Source organism: Euprymna scolopes, chromosome 2 (assembly GCF_053919585.1).
Source record: "Euprymna scolopes isolate OS-2025 chromosome 2, ASM5391958v1, whole genome shotgun sequence".
Lineage (NCBI taxonomy): Eukaryota > Metazoa > Mollusca > Cephalopoda > Sepiida > Sepiolidae > Euprymna > Euprymna scolopes.
In genome coordinates, this window is record NC_136483.1 from 77,289,405 (window position 1) to 77,309,404 (window position 20,000).

Below are 20,000 nucleotides of genomic sequence, written 5' to 3' on the forward strand. Positions count from 1 at the left end.
ATATATATATATATATATATATATATATATATATATATATATATATATATATATATATATATATATATATATATATATTTTTGTGGCAGTTAAGCAATACAGTTGCTTTTATGTTTCATCCTTGTAGGGAATTATCAAGTATTTTCATATATATATACATAAGCATGCTGTTTAATCTTTCTAGTTAACAATCAGATTCATTGTTATTCTCTCCTATAAGTTAATGTTTTCATTAGGCAATGGCAAAGCTTTTCTCAAACAAAGGTTCCGCTGACTTTTATTTCTTTTGTTTTGTATAATGTTCACTCATCCGTTTGTGAATGTCTCGAATTATCTTGTGATTTTGGGGTAGTTTTTCTTGGTTTAGTTTAGGTTTTAATTTACTTTATTTATCTCATGTATTGTTATCCTAAAGTAAAGTTTATTGCGTGTATACAGTTGTTTTCTATTTAATTTTTACAATTTAATAGGGTTTGGAGCCTTTAAAATTTAGAATTTAAAATTTATTATTCAAACATAGTCTACACAGATTGCTTAAATTTCTACATGTACTGACCTTTCAGATTGTTTTCCACTTGATTATTAACAAGCATCGGCTTTTTTTGATTATTTAAGGGAACTGCCCAACAGGAACTTGTTTACATTGGACTTGAAGGCTACCATATTGTAATCTTTCGGGAAGCAGGCCAATGGAACAGTGTTCCACATGTTGGCAGTTTAATGTTAAAAATAAATACGAAAGATTTCACGTCTGAACGGATTGAATGTTTTCAAGTGATTTACATTAAAAAATTGTTCCATGGTTAAAAATAACATGAGGTCATCAGTTTATAACAATATGATTTCACCCTCTGCTGCACATTTTGAAAGTATAAGTAAAAAAAAAAGTATGACGATGATGAATTATTTTGTCAATAAAAACTGTTGTTTGTTTGGTTGCTTTTAAAAAAGAAAATAAGTATTCCTTTGTGATAAAAGTAAAGTAATAAAAAAATTGCATGAAATAAACGTGCATTTATGAAATGTACGTTTGGAAATGGGTTTTAAAAGATAAATTTCAGCATTTACGACTCATTCAGTGAACACAATTGATTTCATTATGTAATATTCACGTGAACTTTATTCTACACATCAACGACATGTAATTATTTTGGAAAACTTATGGAAAGAACCCATTGATCTGTATTGTTAAGAAATTTATTGTCTAAAAAATTTGGTTAATAAATAATAAGTCAGATTTTCAGAAGTGGACCTAATTAGCAACTCGTCTAACATATCAATATTTGATTTGGACTAACTTATTGTTAAGTTTGCAGGTTGAAACAAGTAACTTAGAAAGCAATACAAATGACGACTCAACAAACAAAGGTAGATCAAATAAGAAGTGTATTAGGAAAAGGTATATTTACAGGATATTTACATAATGGTCAAATAAGAGAGTCTTTGCTGGAGAAACATATCTGCTCTCGGCGGCCTTCGGTGGCTTCTGGTGAACACCCACCCAGACTAACTGAGTCTTCCTATTTATGTGTAATTACTATCCACATATGCAAATGAATGTGTGCCACCACAACACTTATTTTGTTTTTGTTTTCTGCTTCCACTATGTTATTAACTTAAGTATAATTTATTTTGCTTTATTTTTTTATTTATTTTTTTTAAATACTTATTCTGGCTTAGATTACTGTTAGCATAGAGACATGCCATGAACAAAGTTTCTTTCTTAGGACTGCACACCTGTGAAACTCTATTCCATTTCCTGCTTTCCAACTGACTACAACATGGTTGTTTTCAAGTCCAACACGAACAAATTCTTGATGAGCCATCCCCTTAAGTAATCCAATTTACCAAATTTCCACTACTAATGACTAATGTTCCTCTTGACCATTGTACGCCCATTAACCTTTATCCTCGAGTGGCATCTGGGCCTTGATAAACGGTGACTCCTTTGGGGAAAAAAATCCTTTACTCACTTAAACAGAATCGTGAGCTTACACTCTTCAGAAAATAAAGTTTCAACATTTTCTTGTCTATTTCTGCAAGTAAACTATTTATTTCTTACAATTAATTGTTTATCATAATATTATGTAAAATATGTTACATTTCACTTACGTGCTACAAGGATGGATAATTTTTAAGGAGCCTTTCTTTATGCATAGACTACTATCAACATTTTGTTATTAACATGTTATAAATATAAGTATAAGGAAACATAATAATCTGTTGCAAAATTTACTTTTTTAGTCAATGAAAGAGGTTAACTATTACATGTTCTCTGTTGACAAGTTAGAAATATTCGTCTTTTATATTTCTCCTGTATATGTTTTTAAACTATCGACACTATAACAAGAGTAGAAAAAATAGTAAGAAAATATAAAAGTAATTACATGCTACCAAATGTAAATCTAAAGAAATAATAAAGCAGTTGCTTTGTATTTGTAAGAGTTCAAAATGTCGACAGTAGTCGATTTGCCATGTATAAAAAAACGGCCCTTTGTATACTTAAAAATTATCTATCCTTGTAGCATATAAGATAAACATGCATGTAAGTGAAAGCTATAATGTAACATATTTTACATAATAATATGATAAACAATTAATTGTAAGAAATAAATAGTTTAATTCAAGAAATAGATAAGGAAATGTTGACACCTTATTTTTTAAGGGCGTAAGCGCATGATTCTGTTTTAGTGAGTAAAGGAAAATGTCTCTAACAGTATTCTTAGCCAGAATAAGTATTTTCAGAAAAAAACTAAAGCAAAATAAATTATATTTATGTTAATAACATAGTGGAAACAGAAAACAAAAAAATAAGTTAGTCCAAATCAAATATTGATATGATAGACAGGTTGCTAATTAGGTCCAATTCCAAAAATCTGACTTATTATTTTAATAACCAAATTCTTTAGACAGTTAATTTCTCAGCAATATAGATCAATAGGTTATTTCCATAAGTTTTTCAGTATAATTACATGCCCCTGATGTGTAGAATAAAGTTCATGTGAATGTTACATAATGAAATACAAAGAATAGCTAGAGCAATGTATATGAAGATACAACACGAATGTAAATTGCATTAAATTTATTTATCCTAGTTTCCAAAGTTGTTCCTATCCAGCATATATGCATGTTAATCTATATATTTAGTATACGTTCTTATTTATACAAACATGTCTTGTTACACATATGCAAATATGTTTCAATTAGAGTAAAAATTGGAATCTCATCAAGCAATGAGTTGATATGAAATAGTAGAAAATAAGCAATTTCTATTCCGAAGAACGAAGGTATCATATGACTGGAATTGGTGTACCATCCAACTACACCATTTTCCCCTCATCCTCATCTTACAGACGTGTTTAAACTTTTACAGTGCTAAATGTTATTTCTCTAAAAGCCATGGCCAAAGAATCTTCTTCCTCTACATAGCCAAGCTAATGGATTCACTATTTGAACTTTACATCCTCACATCTCATGTTCTAGTTGAACAAACGAAAGGAACGGAATATACAGAAATATAAAGATCCAAGTTTCCTTTGATGATCTAGTAAAATCTTTATTTGTGATGCTATCGACGTTGACCCCAGCCCCTAAGTTTTAGGAAATAAAAAAAAAAGAGGAAAGAAGTATAACAAAAGAAGAGGTAATAGATTTATCAGTAGAACAAAAGCATAGGAAGTTGTTCACCAATCCACACAAAGGAGAGCTGAGATGGGGTTGTAATCAAGGTGTGGTAGATGATGGGAACAAAAAGGACAGTGTCCAGTTAACAATAGTGGTGAGTTAGATTTGGTTGAGGAGAGTTGGCAGGTTTGCTTCTCCCCCCCCCCCTCCCGAGAGAGAGCAGAGAAATTTGACTCTGGTGAGAGTAAATTGAGCCAAGAAGAAAATCGCTGGGGACTGATGTGACCAGACAGCTATCGAATAGTGTCAGGTTTTCTATTTCTATGTTATGCAATAATGTCATACACATATTCAGAGCTTAACTGATTTACATAAAATACTTGTGTTATTTTGTCATGTCATTATCATGAAGGTGATTGAGTCACATTTTTCTTTTTTTTAAAGAGTCACCATTTATCAAGGCCCGAAGGCCACTCGAAGTAAAGGGTTAATATATGTAAGGTAGTAGTGTAGTAATCGTTAATGGTGTAGATTGGGTAGAATTTGGATTATTTAAGGGGACATCTCAATAAGAACTTGTTTACATTGGACTTGACAGCTACTATATTGTAATCGGCTGGGAAGCTGACTAATGGAACAGTATTCCACATGTGGGTAGTTCTAGAAAAGAAGCTTTGCTCATGTAATCTGTGTTTAGAATTAGACACAGATAGAGTGTGGGTAAAATTGTTGATAGTGGTTGTAGCTAGTGGAGTGTTTTTTGTGAAACTTTGGCAAGATTGGAGCTCAGATTAACACTTGCTATGAAAATAATGATAGAGCAGAGACAGGCTTGTAATTTCTCTTCTGTAAGAAAGAAGTTGCAGGGAAGAGAAAAGGGCATTTACCTAAGTTTCAAAACTTATTTTGAACTCTATCAAGACAAGATAGGGTATGCCGAGCAACTTTTGTCCAAATGTGGCAACAGTATTCCATTTTAGGACGTAGTTGGCTCTTATACAGATAGAGAATTGCATCGGCAGTGAAATACCTACTGGAGCGGAACAATGATCCAACCATTTTTCCAGTCATCTTATTATTTCCACATATTTACAATGGCGATAAAGTAGTGATTTTCCTTCTTTCACACTTTTCTTTATATTTGTTACCTTGTTTGGATAAGCTTTCCACTTTTTTGGCAGGAGTATTCATTTGCAACTTAGTACTGCTGGGAAGGATTTCAACTTTAGATAGTTTAATACCAAATCAAAATCCTTCCAGATTCTGATCAAAGATCTTTTCTATGCAAACGATGCTGACTTCTAGGTCAACACAGAGGTTGACCTGCAGTACCATTTCTCACTGTCATGTACAGCATTTAAACTTAGAAATAATCTTACAAACACAAAACAATGTTTACCCCAACACCTGTAGAACCGTTCATGGAGTCTAATATTTTGTTTCATGGAATATGATTGTGAGTAATTCACAAATTGGTCTATCTGAGTAGTACACTGTCAGAAGTTTCTTGGATGCTGAGAAAAATCTATGCAATCAAAAAGCAAGTGTACTTTTCAGAAGACTGCAAAAAAAAAAAAAAAAAAGAGTACGGTCAGCTTGTGACATTACCAACTTTACCAAGGTCTGTATGTGTTTTGGTCATTCTTCTACACTCCTCTGAAACATGGGAGCTTTTCTGCAAACATATCAAACTGATCGATTATTTTCAACGGAAATATTTAAGACAAATATCCAACATCGTAATGGATCCGACAAACATTGGTGATTTAGAGTTTCTGTGGATCTTGCTTGTTTCCGAACAAAGCTGATAGTGTCACCCTTTGTGATATCATCGATTACAACTGAGATGAGGAAAACCGTGCACAGTGGATAATGTCACGTATTCTGAACATGTTTGTTTGCTTGTGTTGCAGAGTGGATGACGTTATAAAAGAAGGACATCATCCATTAAACCAGATTAGATCACGAGTCGCCTTCTACATAAATCATCTAACCTCCTAGAGATCTAGTATTATATATCAGCGATATTAACTTTTATTTTTTGTTTTAGTAACACGGAGAGAGTGGCTAATATAAAGAATTAAAACCTTTGTAGGTAGCTACCTGTGTGTGTGTGTGTGTGTGTGTGTGTGTGTGTGTGTGCGCACGCGCGTACGAATGATTCAAAGGGGCATTCAATGAGGTAATCCCTTTCATTAATTCTAAGATATAAGGATTTAATACAAGTCAAGATTGAGAAAGATGCATGCATGATCAGGCTAATTAATCTACATTTAAAACAAACAATTTAATAAACGAGTGCATTAAGATTTAAAGCATAAATGATTAAAACTCCAATAAAAAGATAGAAAATAAAGAAGAAAAAAGGAAATGAACTAAATGTTTGACAACTTTAAAAATCTTTTTTTGTTTGTCCTTTTCGTTTTTTTTTTTATTTTAAAGTTTAAAAAGAATATTGCTGGGTAGCATTTTCCATTCTTTTTTTTTTTTATGGATTAAAAGATTTTAAAGGGATTTATAATAATTTCAGTTAAGTAATTCAGGTAACCTAAGTTAATCCGGACCAGTAAAATAAAACGATTCTGTTTCTCGAATCTTTTTGGTTTATAGCTTTTTACTACAAACTCAGTATTGCGTCATTTTATTTTATTTATTAATTTATATATTTTTTCTTTTGCGAAACATGGGTCATCTTCTTAATAAAAAAAAATAATTTATCCACTTTGGAATATTTTTTTAAAAAATGAACGCATTTTTCAGTAATAACCTAGAAAGCAGCACCAGGAGCAGCAGCAAACATATGGCTGAAAAAGAAGGAAAGTCTGGATGTGCAAAAGCGTTTCCAGTTCTCTTCTTTCTCTCGGTGATATATATATATATATATATATATATATATATATATATATATATATATATATATATATATATATATATACATACACTACTAACGATTACTACAATATTGTCTCATTGACTACTGTACACTCATTAACCCTTATCCTCGAGTGATAAGTGGTGACTCCTTTGTAAAACACACACACACACACACACACACACACACACACACACACACACACACACACACACACACACACACACAGACTACTAATATGTAAGGCGTTGATAATGTCATCATATTATACTTTCTCTGTGGATCAATCCTTTAGTGCACCATACATAGAGGTAATCTGTGAGTTCGAATGTCAAACAAGATATAATTAGTTTTACTCTGATTTGGTTCCCAAAAGAACTTAGATTTTTAAAATTACCAAGCAGATTGTCTAGTTTTTATTTTTGTTATGTAATCGACATAATTTACGGAAATTAGTACCCCAGAAAACGTCAGCTAACCCTGGTAGTTATTAAACTTAAGTGGCAGCGCCTAAAATAAAATAAACAATTTTTTCGATTTCTCTTTGAAAAAGTTTATATGGTCAGTTAAATGGTGAATGCGCATGATAAATTTTCTGATATAGATTTAATCCTTCTATTCTGACTCTTCAAATATAGGTACAATAGCAACGTGTTCAATGAATTGTTTACAATGGATTTTTCTTTTCGGCACTAAATTACACCAAAGCGTTATAAAACAGATAAATCGAACCAATCTAGAGTATTTGGATCATCTGTTTAAGAAATTATTGTAAATAACTTTCGCGTTAAAAAAAAAGGAGTCTATCAAATCATTTTATGGGAATAATTTGTCCATAATTGTCTTGATAGAACGTTGATTTCAATTTGTTTCAACGCAATACACGTGTTTGATTCGATTCTATTGACAAAAATGAAGGGGTCTGAAAAATTAGAGATTCAGTTTAGAGTTTAAATATCAACAAACTATTCTTCCGATACCCAAATTATGTCGTAAAATTTCATACAAAAATTAAAATATCTAGCCTAAACCGTGGGTGTTGAAAAAAAGTGTTACAAAATCTCCGGGTATTCACGATTGTGGACTGAAATCTCCTGGTACGAGATCTCCGTGGCCCGAAATCTCCAATATTCAAAAAAAAATATACCATTTAGTTGAAATGATCTAGAATTCTTAGAAAATCGTCATGGTTTAATATCTTTTTAAAATTTAAACGGTCAATTTTCCTTTGTAATTTATGGAAAAAAACTTTGATATAGAACAGAAATTGGTATCTTTTATTTCTATTAAAAGAAAAGAATTCACCTCGGAACAACATTCTAAAATTTAGAATAGTATTTTTAAAATTGGGTATCGATGATTTTTTGAAAGTTGCGCAAAAAAGAGCATGCAAATATCTGAATTTATATAATTGAGAAAAATATGGTTACTTAATTGTTGTATAATTTAATTTTCGGTGCATGATTGACGTAGCGATGCGTTTTTCCTCTTTCAAATGTTCGTCTTTACTTTTGTAAGCATGAAGTGTATGTAGTTGTAGCATCGAAGAGTTTTTTCCAAATGAATCTCAAAATCAGAGCTAAATGAAGGCGACATTTTGACTACACGCCGAGTGTGTAAATTTGACCTCTTGTTGACCTTTAGCATCACCACTCTTTTTGTCAATACGATATTCCAACTGTCTCACAGCTAGAGGTGAGAGAATTAAAAAATGATGAGACATAGGTCATTCTAAGTCACCGCATATTTGAGGGTCGTAAAATAAAGGAGTTTTTCCCCGTTTCCTTATTTAAAGAAATTTTATCGACTGGCGGGCGAGTGATTTACGACTTTTAGTTGCCCCAAGAAATTTTCAATCGACTGTAGCGACCGGTCGTGTAAAGTCTCAAAGGCTATATATATATATATATATATATATATATATATATATATATATATATATATATATATAATATTCAAAACTTACTACCTAGCTCTACTTACATATCGAGCACTGTAACAAAAAAACTGATAGGTACATAAAATTTTATGTAGATATATAATAATAATAATAATATTAATACGTGTGTGTATGTGTGTTAGCAGACCACCGGCGTTTGTGTGTATGTGTATATATATATATATGTGTGTGTGTGTGTGTGTGTATGTATATATATGTGTGTGTGTGTATATATATGTGGGAAGATCTTGTTTGGTCTTAAAGTACGCTTAAATTTATTTTAAGTCATGCTGATTTCGTATTTATTATTACAATCAAAGATTTTACTCGTTCTAAACCATCCTTGGTGTATGGTTACTGTTTCCTATTAATTTCAGTGTTATGTATTAGTTTAAGAGTTTATCGGTTAAATATTTACATACAGACACACGCATACATCTACTGTTTTATTTATATAAGTCATTATCATATTGTATGAATCCAAAGATTCTATTGTTGGTATGGGTTTCCTCGATATTTTTCTAATCAATTTTTTTTTCGGGGATTACCAAAAGGACCACGTGAAGGTTGCCAACATCCTAAGTGAAAGTGATTTTTGTTGAATGAACTGGATTCTAAATTTGGACACCCACACGCGTCGTTAACTACTAGATCACTGCCACCTCCCTATATAGATGGACTATTCCAATCTTTTTATGCTGCGTTTCTTGCTATCATTCTTTTTCAAGTATAGCTCAAAAATTAAACTGATGAATATTTTAGCATGTATTTTGTGTGATAAAAATATATATTGGAAAAACCCTAAGGAAACTCAGCTTTATCATACGTAAGGTATTCATTCGGATTCACTTTTCAGTGGAAAATCCCCTGTTCTATTTTAATGCACAAATAGCACGCGCCTTTTTATTCTACTTCTTTTTTTAATTGACCAAATTAAGAAAGTATCTCCATTACGCAATTTTTTGTCACCATTATTTAAAGCAATAAAAGTTCTAAAAAAAGAATGCTAAAAAAGAAAGGCGTGTGTAGACAGGGTGACTAAATTGTCGATTTCTTTACGCACCTGATTTCTAAGAATTTTATTCGATTTTTATTCTGAATCATACGCACTCATTATAAAATGATTCTGCGCAGTGGAATATCCATTGTCTCTGGAGATTCAAGGCGTACCGATCTTATGGGCCAGAGGGTAGAACTGCCGACTGTCAACTGGGTAGTTGTAGGTTCGATCCCTGGTTCGGAATGGGTGCTAGTTTAGCCACAGTTAAGAGCTGTGATACGGCGAAACAATCTGTCTGTAGATGACTATTTAAGCCCCTCCTCGGATTGTCTATGATTTCACTCGCTGCTTGTTTGTAAATAAACAAATCGAGCATTTTAAAAGCGGTAGAATTGGCGACTATTAACTAAATCGTTGTACCTATTTACAATGCCTCCCCACGGGACAGAGTTAGACACCAGGGTCATTTTTTAACGTGGAGAAGAGGTACAAAAATAAAAATTGTCTCAGTCGTGAAGGATTTCTCCTCCACTGAAAGAGAACGAGAAATGGAAGTGCCGAATCTGAAGAACAGATACTACACTTTAATCTTAGCCAAAAACGTTGTAGGTTCGATCCTTGGTTCGGTGTGGGTGCTAGTTTAGCTGAAGAGCTGTGATATAGCGAAACAGTCTGTAAATGACTATATATGCAGTAGATACTGTACTTTGTTACTAATTTTTAATGCCGTATCCTGGTACAGTACAGTATATAATGCAATAACATTATAAATAACACCTCAAGGCGGGGAAAATAACGTAACCAGGGTCCGAAAAAACATTGTATTCCACATCGTAACCTGAAAAAAAAACCGTATCCTAGGGCCAGAGTATCCCGTGGTTCTACTGTATATTGTTTCCCTAGTGTTCACACTAACATTCATATTCATAACGTCACGATCGGTGAATAAAGAAATAAGAAAGAAAATGTCTTAATCTGGAAAGTTTTTAAAAGAATGAAAATCAAGATATACAAGATAATGATAATTATTTTCTTATTCCATGGAGTTTCAAACATTTGCTTTTTTTTTTTTCTTCTTCAGCGGAAAAACAGCAAAATAACTTCTATACAGACTAGCTATAATTTTGCTGGTTCGCACAAAGATTGAAAGCTTCAAAATTTCAAAGAACTAACATTCTGATTCTTCTAAAGATTACACACACACACACACACACACACACACACACACACACACACACACACACACACACACACACACACACACACATATATATACACATTAAAAAAAGAATATTCGCATTGAAGTGCAGGTATGAAGATGTATTTATACAATAACAAGATCCAATCGGTATGACATGTACAGTAGAACCCCGGGATACAGTAACCCTAGGAGGCGGTTTTTTTTTCAAGTTACAATGTGGAATACAACGTTTTTCCGGACGCTGGTCACAGTATTTGCCTCGCCTTATGGTGTTGTTTATAATGCTATTTGATTATATACATGTGTATTATATACTGTACTGTATTTTATTACTAATTTTTAATGTCGTATCTCGGGGTTCTACTGTACATCCGTGAAACTTAGAATATAAGATTGGATCTTGTTACTGTCTTACATCTTTATACTTGGACTTCAATGTGAATATTGTTTTTTCTTGTTTTTTTTTTAAATCTCTCTCTCTCTCTCTCTCTCTCTCTCTCTCTCTCATATATATATATATATATATATATATATATATATATATATATATATATATATATATATATATATATATATGTATATCTTTAGAATATTATTTTTTTCAAACTTTGAAACTTTCGATTCTTGTGCTCATCAGCAAAATTATAGCTAGTCTGTATAAAATTTCTTTTGATAAATGCTTTTTCTCTGAATAGAAAGGCTAATTTTTGAAACTTCATGGAATAAGAAAATAATTGTGTTTATCTTGTACACGTCGTGCGAACAAATTTTGTAAATTGTAATTTGCAAATATTTAAACTCTTTTCATAAACTATCTCGAATATTGATCGATCGATGCCTCCGTTCAGTCTCAAAAGACAAAGGATACCCCTTGTAGGGGCAGCTGCGCGTGTAATTGTGAGGCAAGGGTTACACAATCTCCAACCACACCTCTCCTGAATTGGCACTGTTCAAGTCCAGTGGCAAGGAAAAGTTCAGGACGACTGGAAACAATGCCGAGATAAGTGGAGAGCACATACAGCACCTGGAAGTCCCAAATGGTCACCCATTTAGTACTGATCAGGTTCAATGTTGCTTAACTTCAGTGATTCGGCGGGAACCAGTGTGTCAACGTGATTATGCTGTAGTAATATATATATATATATATATATATATATATATATATATATATATATATATATATATATATATATATATATATATATATATTAGTGGTCTGGCAAGGCTACAGAGAAACAACCAAGCAAAAAAAAAACTAAACAAAATTTATCCCAAAGCAGCAAAACTTAAGGTGGCCTGTACAAATGTAGGCAAATTTGGGCATATTTTATTAGTTTGAAACTATATGTTCTTTTTTACCAATTGTCATAAAATTTTAACCATAGAATAGTAATGTAATCTTCAACAAGCCTGCAAAGTGTCATGTAATCTCAAAGAACCAAAGATATGAGCATTTCGATATTCAGTTTGGCTACGAATATAAACATATATATTTCCCCCAAACCTCTGACCTTGATGGAGGGGAGACTAAAACTTGCTGTTATAGTTTCAGATGATCTGAAATAACAGTAAGGGAAAACTTGATTCCAAATATTTCTTATATGTTCGATCTCCCCTCTTTTAGAAAGAGGGTACGATTATGAATATCTCCAGTATCAAATAATCCTTATATACTGTGAAATTTACTTTATGTAAGAAAACCAAAGAGGAGAGATATAACATATGAGAAATATTTGGAATCAAGTTTCCTCTTACTTAAAGGGAAAAAGAAAGTAAAAACCAAAAAATTGATCACGTGTGACTGCTGTTTGAGTCTTCTTTCTTTCGATGGTTTTCTACCCACCCCTCGTCTCCTCCCCCTTCTTCTCGAGTCAATTTTGAAAACAGGCAGAAGTAAAATAATCATTATATTTGAAGAATACAAGTTAGACTTGTTGTTTCGGCTGGTTCATGACCATCAAATCTCTTATCAGTTTCAATTTTAATTTTAACCGTCAACATTGCAACAAATCGTCTTTTTTCGCGCTTTTTTTCAGATCATTTGAAACCATAGCAAGTTTTAGTCTCCTCTCCATCAAGGCCACAAGTTTTAGGGAAATATCAGATATTTTGTAATTCATATGCAAAACTAGGAAAATAAATGACTATGATTGAAACACTGATAAAGGTGCAATATCTTTCCACGCTAAAAAATCCTTTTAAATTACAAGTATTACAGGTTTTCAAAGTTGCTGAAAACGAAAATGTTTAAAATTCCAGGAAACGAGTAGTTTCGAAGATATGAAAAAATTGTAGTTTAAAAAGTGGGGGATCACTTTTTTTTTTAAACGTAAAATGAACCCCCACCTTATAGTCACTTTTTTTTTGGGGGGGGGGGGCGTCTGTCATGTTTTTTAGGGGTGGTATTTATTTGGTAATTGTGGCCTGGTAGACCAACACAAGACCTACCTTAAAAACTTATTTCTGATAGGTTTTCAGGTGTGCTGAAAACGAATATCGCATTTAAAATTTCCGCAAATATGTATTTTTCCGGGTATCAAGCAATGTAATTCTTTGTTATAAGTGGTGGCCATTGTTGTATGCACAAGCGCGCACATATTTTTGTCTTAATACCCGAAAAAATATTAATTTGCGGAAAATTTAAATACAATATTCGTTTTCAGTACACCCTAAAACATATTGAGCACAAGTTTTTAAGGTAGTTTTTGTGTTGATCTACCAACACCACCCCTAAAAAAATAAGACTCCTCAAAAAGGTGGTCATAAAGTAGGTGCTCATTTTACATTAAATTAATATACAAAAGTGATCCCTCACTTTTTTAACTAGAATTTCTTCATATCTTGGAAACAACTCGTTTCCTTGAATTTAAACGTTATTTTCGTTTTCAGCACCCTCCAAAAGCTATAATAGTGGTAATTTTAAAAGATTTTTTGGAGAGTGGAAAGATACTGCAACTTAATTGAAACATTTTATGGTTGCATAAAAGTTCCAAAAATAGTCTCTGGATGATGGATGATCCCCTTAGTGTGTGACCTTAAGGACAGATATCCTATAGCCCGCTACACAATTCAGGTCATTACCTTTCCAACGAGCCTTCATTTGTTAAATTCTGATCAATAGTCGCTGAGATTTGGAACTGATAAAATTGCCAAAATGGTGCTGTTATATATATATATATATATATATATATATATATATATATATATATATATATATATATATATATATCTTCTATAATATAAAGCTGAACGTCTGTGTGTGGGGGGGGTCATGAATAGGCTCCTATATGGTTGACTATTTAAAAAAACTAATTACTTATAATGATAGAAGATGTATCGAGGATCAGGAATGGGTTTAATCTGGCAGAACGGTGGTTCATAAAAATTTTGGAGTCTGCGTTCGCGTCTGGCCCCCAAAGTATGGAAATAAAAAATGAAAAAAAAAAAAAAAAAAAACGTTTACAAGTGTTTTTGATATAGATGTACATAAGAATACTTTGATGTTTCAACTTAAATAGGGATGGTATAATAAAATTGTGGGGTCTGCGTTCGCGCCTGTACTCCATGGAAATATGGCACAAACTTTAACAAAAACTTTTCATATCTATTTGCGTAAGTATACTTTGATAATTATGTTTCAGTTTGAAGAAATATGGTATAATAAAATTATGAGGTGTTCGTTCGCGCCTGACCTCCATAGAATGTAAATATGTCACAAAGTTTAACAAGTTTTTTTTTAAAGGGGTGAGGGTCAACAATAACACCTTACCTTTAATCTTAATTCACGTTAGCTTTTATTTATTTTTTTGAGTTGCATTATATTGTGTCGAATAAATTCCCCTCATAAATTCACGTTCTTATTAAAGTGAAAGCCAAAAATAAAAAAAGTCGGAACTTTAGACAATTCTCGACACAAATTTTGCATAACTTTGTTTTTTTCCTTCTCCATTTTCACGTGGCACTCTTCCGAAAATAGATAAATAGATAAATAATGAAAAATAAGAACGTTACTTGTTATCGTGTCAAAAGAAGGAAAAATCCTGCTCACGTGATTACGTGTCTTTTTAAAAACATTTATATAACCTTTTTATTTTTATTTATATACCTGTTTAAGCTTTTTTTGTCAGTGTACTAGAAGGAATTCAATTGATTACAACCCTTTCTGTGTGTTCTTTACATTACAATAGTACAATCCCGAATCCGACGGCGCAATACTACACCGTTCAATAGTGTAAAACTGAAACGAAGCTGTTCTGCCTGAAATGGCGCCATTTTCTTCTTATTCATATTTATATCGATTCTTTGCTGTAAAAAAATAAAGTAATTACGTGTTTACTTTTTTAATATCCCATTTTGCTGTTTCGGATTATTTTTCAAAACTGTTTTTGTTTCTTTGTTTTTCGATATTTCGTCGATATTATTTAGTAAGAGTGTTTAGCAGAAAAACCAACAAACGACTACCCGAAAAAATAAATATACAAGAAATAAATTTTACCATAGTCAATAAAAGTTCAGTTCATGTTTTTTTTTAAATAGTTTTTAATGCTCTTGACTTGAAATAATTTCAGCGAACCGAAAATAAAACGAAATTTGAGGCGATAACTACTCAAATGAATTTTTATATAAATTACACATGCCATAATCGAATATTCCTCGAGCACCAAATAACGAAAAACATTAAAATATGTTTATAAATATTCCTTACGTTGACGGAACTCTCTTAAATTCTTAACACAGAATGCTCAGGTGCCCCTCCCTTCAAATTGAAAACGAGGCTCTCCATTTCAAAGTCGTTGCCATTTTAATTTTTTTTTAAACCGGTTCGTGAATTAAAAAAAAAATTAATTTTTATTGACTATGGTAACATTTATTTCTTGTATATTTATATTATTATATATATAACATTTTCTCTTTGTAAGGAAACATCATTTTGTTGGTCACTCTTGGCTACGAATGGAAACAAAGTTGATATAAAAAAATATATTTTCGCGAAAATTATCTTTACTTTCATCATATTTTGCTTAGGGTAAAAATTTGGAGTATCAAAACCTATCTCTTCACAACCCCATCCTTTTCATAATCTATCATACTTTCATCAATCGCAGTCCATTTTCTGTAGGCTGTTTTTGAACCCAGTCAACGACGGGTACTTCTGCTAGTATATATATATAATATGTGGGGGGTAGGTCTTTAATAGAGATATTGTATTAAAAAGAAAATATTCAAATATAGCCTACGTTTCGACCAATGAGATCTTTTTCAGGGCAGTTCAATCAGAAAACATACAAATGTTATTTTAAAAATATTCCATAAATCTGGATCATTTAACACATTGTTCATTGAGGAAGGTCTATTTGGCCGAAACCGAGGTTATAGAATATCTTACGGATCTTCTGTAATGTTTTATAATTTTAATAGGAATCGTTTTTAATAATAATCACAAACGGCCGAATATGTAATCCAATTTTATCTGTATGTGCGTATGTAACTAGCTGAGCCCCCCCCCCCCAAGAATCGTTCATACAGTCAATTGGGCATTCGATACATAAAATTGTAATCTCTCTCTCTCTCTCTCTCTCTCTCTCTCTCTCTCTCTCTCTCTCTCTCTCTCTCTCTCTCTCTCTCTCTCTCTCTCAAATTGTTAGGTTTTACCGCCTTTTATTTCATATTTTTGACGTTAGGAAAAAAACAAAAAAAAAAAAAACGTGATAAGATAAACAGAAATGACTGAAGTGCCCGGAATAAACCTTTTTCTATATATATTTCTTTTTGTTTAATCGCATTTTTTATTATTAAAAAAGGGAGGAAAAACACCGCATTATCATCAGCAACAACTTCGCTATTGTTAAGTTTCCTTAAAAGGAAAAAGAAAGTAAAAACCAAAAATTTGATCACGTGTGACTGTTTGAGTCTTCTTTCTTTCGATGGTTTCTACCCACCCCTCGTCTCCTCCCCCTTCTTCTCGAGTCAATTTTGAAAACAGGCAGAAGTAAAATAATCATTATATTTGAAGAATACAAGTTAGACCAGAGACTTGTTGTTTCGGCTGGTTCATAACCATCAAAATCTCTTATAAGTTTCAATTTTAATTTTAACCGTCAACATTGCAACAAATCGTCTTTTTTCGCGCTTTTATGTATATAAAAAATCAAACCTCTTCGACAAACACACGCGTAACCATCGGTTTTGCGCTTTTTCCAAAAAATCAACCGTAAAATTATATATGACGTCATAAAATCAATTCTTCGCATTTTGTAAGTTAATCTTTTTTATTAATATTATTTCATTTATATAATCTTTCCTTATAAGTGATTTTTATTTGGTCTTTGGAGTTTCCGAATATGTGCCGTATCGTTTGCTGGCGATTTATTCTCCAAATTATTTTTTTCTCATAAAAACTGCAGATTAAGTGTCGATTAACACATTTAAAGTACAGTTAGTTAAAACGTGATAAACTTTCTTTTTTTTTTTTTTTTTTAACTTTTTAAATCGACCAAAAATGATGCGGCCTGTATTCCGAATATCTACTTTTTTGTTGTCAATATCAATCTTTTTATAGGGATTGTATATGAAAAAAAAAAAAATTAAATATTTTATAATTTGTTAAAACTATTTTTCTCTGATTTTGTGTATTGTATTGTTGGGTTAGTGAAAAATATTTATGGTTGCGCGTTCAGTGTTGTTTGGTGGTGGGAAATTTTGAGTAAAATATATTATTTTTCAATAAATCAATTTTATTGAGTCTTAAATTTACTTTTTTTCAATTCATAGTACTTATGCACCACGCTGAAATAATAATGTTATTATTTAGAAAGCCATTCTTAACATGGAGTGAGGAGGGTTTATGTAACTGTTCTGTACTTTCACCTAACAATTTAATAAACAAAAATATCGGAATAATTGAATTTAATTCGAATATACTATTTTTAAAAAATGGCGTGGTAACATAGATGCATAAGCACCAAATTCATATTTATGTCGAAATAATTTTTATGTTAAAAAGAAATTACATTTCTTTTTGCTCTTTTATACAAATATATATATATATATATATATATATATATATATATATATATATATATATATATATATATATATATATATATATATATAATGGTAATTAAGCTACACAGAAGCGTCCACGTTTCATTCTCGCATTTAATTTGACGATTCCCTGCGGGAATGACGCTTCTGTGTAGCTTAATTGACATAAATATATTTTCATACTTTCCTACTAAGCTTTACTCGCGCATTGACTACTATTAAAAGTAAATACTGAAAATAATCACGTTGACACACCGGTTCTCGTTAGATCACCGAAGTTAAGCAACGTTGGTTCTGGTCAGTACTAGATGAGTGACCAATTTGGGAATACCAGATGGGCGACCAATTTGGGAATACCAGATCGGCGGCCAATTTGGGAATACCAGATGGGCGACCAATTTGGGAATACCAGATGGGCGACCAATTTGGGAATACCAGATGGGCGACCAATTTGGGAATACCAAGCGCTGCTAATGAGGATAAACATGCGTCTTGAGACCGCTTGTAAATTTCATACTTCCATGGAACTTTCTCCTTCGGAGGAAGCCGGTTTAGTGCCGCAATTAAAATACTGAAAATCTATACACAATATATTACATTATTTTTAGATGAGGAATGATTGCTATTATTATTTGTATTCTTCAGGCTACTGTTCTCACACTCAACATGGAAACATTAGTTAGTAAAGTTTTTTTTTTTAATTATTCTCTTGCATACTAAAAATTCTTTTGTTTCTGTGAAATTATAAATTCCCTTTTAAATGTTTGAGTCCTAATTTTTTTTTTTTTTCTATCAATCTCACGATACTTTCTTGCTTTCGATGGCCGTTTCGTTTTTTCTCTCCTAATTCGATTAGCAATAACAATTATTAGTGTTGCTGCACACAACTTAATTAGCCTAATTATATATGCATATATCTTTGCCCACTCCCACTTTATTGAATCCCTAAATCTTAGAATGGATTGGAAGGGAGGATAGAACCTGTGAGAGGAAAACAATGTCTGTGGTAGTTAAAGGGACACCCGCCCCATTCAGTCATGAATCGTTTTTAAGTTAAACTTTTTATTGCAATCTCGTGTCACCTTTTGAAAGATTAAAATGATGCATAAAAATAAAGAAAAAATATTTAAAAGTTACAAAAGAGAGAGATGTTCTATATGTACAGCTCTTTTCCCTTTTTAAATGCTATTAACCGTTCTTCGCACCTGTCAGTCAACGTAAAACGCAGGTGTGCAATGAGGCACATAAACACATGTGCATCACAAACTCATCTCTGTTAGTTTTGTTGTTGTTGTTGTTGTTGTTGTTGAGAAAGAGGGGGGCTTTTTCTTAACTTATTTATAAATCTGGCGGGAAATTGGCAATTTTTATTGCGCATTATTTATTCATTATAATGTGGATAGTTTTAATTTATTATTATTTTTTTTCTTTTTGATTACCATTGCAACAAAGTACATTAAAATGTCATTTTGTTTTAAATTTTTATTAATATAATTTTTTTTTTGTTTAAAAAATTTTTTTTTATCGTTATTTAGTTTCCATCGCAACAGTTTTTCCTTTTTTTTATATAAGTGCCAATCTGAACGGTTATTGGTTTAAAATAAGTTTGAGGTGTTGTGGGGCTGTCCTCAGTTGAATATTATTGCATAACCGTTTGAAATATTGAAAAGGCAAAAAACCTATTGGATAACATCTCCTCACCCCCTCCCCTCGTCATCTTTCTATCTTTATTACCGCTTCTTCTTATGGTAGAGGGAGTAAGGGGCTGGCCGTTGGATTTTATTTTATCTGGATTGAGGTAGAGCAGATAAGAACCTAAAGTTAAATTTTGATTGAAGTGTTTTTTTGTTTGTTTGTTTTCGTTTTTTTTTTTTTTCCTAAGGGAATACTTTGCCTCACCTCACCCTAACTAAAATTTTTAGATTTTTTATTTTGATTACGAAAGATTAAACATTAAAGTAGAACATTATAAAAAGTATTGTAGAATGTTCGCTAAATTACCTCCTCTAAAAAAAATGAAATTTTATTTTTTATTTATTTTTTATTTATTTATTTTTTTTAGGTGATTACGCGAACACCATGAAAAATTTGGTGGGAAAAATTATTTTAGAATTTAAATTGAGAGATCAGTTTCGCATGTAAATTTAATGTAAAATTATCTCCTATTTCCGAGCCATTATAGGGTTTTATAGCAGTTAACCTTTTTTGCCATGGGAGATCAGTTCTGTGCGTTTTTTAATGTGAGAATCTACATTTTAAGCGATTGCATGTTGTTTTACGACCTTGTCACTCGGACTTGAGGTTAATGATAACAAATTTG

General features: G+C 31.8%; 1 protein-coding gene across 1 annotated transcript in view; it reads left to right on the forward strand.

Moving 5' to 3' along the window:
- Positions 1 to 16,550: 16,550 nt before the first annotated feature.
- Positions 16,551 to 20,000, forward strand: part of LOC145292723 (uncharacterized) — a 24,305-nt gene continuing 20,855 nt past the window's right edge. The window contains exon 1 of the mRNA XM_080138761.1: positions 16,551 to 16,890. The gene's annotated coding sequence lies outside the window, so the exon portion shown is untranslated. The remainder of the gene's footprint in view (positions 16,891 to 20,000) is intronic.